Genomic DNA, 2,634 nt, shown 5'->3' with positions numbered 1-2,634 from the left:
GATCAGAGGGAGTATATTGTACGTTCATAAGCGAAACAAACGTATTGTACCCACCCTAGTCCTCTTTCAATCGATCTCCGGACCCCGAGATGAAATCGAGAGAGAACGAGTGGGGGCATGTGTGATACCTAAGGCGGATTCAAAATTTTGAACCGGTGATCATAGCATATGCAAATCATATATAAATGGTATTCAATGTTTGTTTCGTTTTTGAACATACAATATACTCCCTCCTATCCTTTCTAGTTTACATATAAGTTTTATGTGTAGTCAAAGTATCTCTACTTTGATAAAAAAGTATCAACATTCAACAATGCCCAATCAATATTGTTAGATTCGTACGTACTCCTAGATTTGTACTCGAGATGGTTTCCAATTTGTTTTCAACCACGTGAATGTGCTTGTTCTCGCGCATGCTCTTCCTACTAGGATTTCGCCACGTATAGCCAGTCCAATAGTAACTTTTTTTAAGCTCCCTGTCCAATAGTACTAGTGGAGTACTGACAACATTTGTACTAGAGTATGCAGTGCTCATAGTTGTACTCCCTCCTTCCATTTATATAGGGCCTATGTGGAGGAGAGAGATGTGAAAAAGTAAGGGGAGTGAGCTCTCATGCAAGAGCCTAGCTATATACGCATTCCTAGTTAAATATGTACAATAAATATGAAGAAAGAGATGAAAAAAAGTACTAATAGAATAGCCAACCTTATAATTTTTTTGCGGGAAATAGCCAACCTTATAGCCCACACTACTGTATGAGTGCATATAATAGATGATGGCTATAGATGACATGGCAGTTCCTTATAGCCATCGACTGGCTATATTATTAACCATGCTCTAATGCGTTTTTGAAAACCGCATTTGACTATTGACAAGATTAATAGTACATGAGATGTATAATGTGAAAATTATATCATTGGAAGCTCCTTCAACATACGTATCCCTGCCTTACCCTCCCTTTCGGTCACTTACTGGCAAACCCCATGCTTGCTAGGCCCCGCATGCCAGTTACTCAATGGGTTCGGCCACGTCAGGGGATCCTCATCCGTAGTATACGCCCTCTGTTTTTATTTACTCCGCATAAAATGACGCAGGCGGGGGAGGGGGAGGGACGTTGGTTTGCTCTCAACTGCGGTCCCACAAGCGAGCAAAAACGCAAGACGAAGCGCATTCCATTCGGTGAGTGACGTGGAGGATCCAGCATGCCGGGCTGCAACGCGAAGGCGACAAGAGCGATGTACAGTCAAAACCGATTGACCGGTCGTCACCGGAACCACTATTCACACCAGAACCTTCGCTGCTCGGCCTACGCCAGCCACTGCCCTAAAACCACACCTAATCTCCAGCCCCTTCCCCCACCTTTCGATCCCTTAGCCCACATCAAGCGTCCCCTAGTTCGCCGGAAAGCCATGGTGCGCCGCAAGATCACGTACTACAAGACGCTGACGCCGGAGCGCTGCGCAGAAATTGCGGCGGCGGTCGGCGCCAGAGACCTCCGTTCCCAAGCTCGCTTTGCGGCGGGCCAATCCCCGAGTTCTCTGGAGCCAAGCTACGAGGAGGAGGAAGCCGATCCAATGTTCATGGCGGAGGTCGCGGCGCAGAAGGCCCCCGATGGGTATGAGACGATGGACGTCGACTTCGTGCCGGCGTCCGAGTCCCCCATGGTGCAGGCAGACCAGCGGTTCAACCTGGCGATACTAAAGGAGGACCGGGAGGCAGAGGCTCAACTCGACGCGGAGCACGCGCATGCCGCTGCCATGGAGGCTCTCCTGCAGGCGGAACCGGATGTCGTGGATGTGAACCGGGCGACGGAGGCTTAACTTGAGGCGGAGCGCGCGGATGCCGCTGCCATCGAGGCCCTCCTGCAGGCGGAACCAGACGTCCTGGACTTGAACCGGGCGGCAGAGGCTCAACTCGACGCGGAGAGCGCGGATGCCGCTCTCATCGAGGCCCTCCTGCAGCCGGAACTGGACGTCCTCGACTTGAACCAGGCGGTGCTCTCGTCCGTGCAGAGCGCCCGCACGCTCCACGTGAACGAGTAGCTAGAGGCCGAGGACAACCACGGTGCGGAGACACACGTCGGCAGCTACGGCTGGTTCGCGCCGGCAGCCAAAGACGACGAGGCCGTCTCGTTCTGCGAGTAGTGATAGTTTTTCTTTATGTTGTTGTTTTTATGGATCTTTTGCTGTGTAAAAACATATATTGTTAATCAAGTCGCCTGACTTGGGTCAGTCTACCATTTCAGGCGGTTGGATGAATATCCTACGTCTCCTAACCCTTCTTCCTCACCTCTTCTTCTTCCCCAACAGACCACCGCACGGGCCGTATGGATACTCCCCAACATGCGGTTGGATAAACATACTCTATGAACGAAAATTATGCGTCAGCGGTAGGATGGCTGAGTTTGGTTTGTTCACATGCGACAGCACGTGTTAGTGAGGGTGCGTTCCCTTGGTTGGGTTTGCGGCGTGCAGGAGCGACTGTGCATGTGAGGGTGTGGTGCGACCGCGGCGTGCAGGAGCGACCGTGTGATGGTGCGGTGCGACTGTGACAGCCGTGCGCAAGTGTACCACCTTTTCATTTTGAAAACTTTAGGCAAGCTTGGCAAAAATGTGTGGCGAAGTATGGCAATG

The sequence above is a fragment of the Triticum aestivum genome, chromosome 7D (assembly GCF_018294505.1).
Source record: "Triticum aestivum cultivar Chinese Spring chromosome 7D, IWGSC CS RefSeq v2.1, whole genome shotgun sequence".
NCBI classification, from domain to species: domain Eukaryota; kingdom Viridiplantae; phylum Streptophyta; class Magnoliopsida; order Poales; family Poaceae; genus Triticum; species Triticum aestivum.
Note: the sequence above shows the minus strand (reverse complement) of the source record.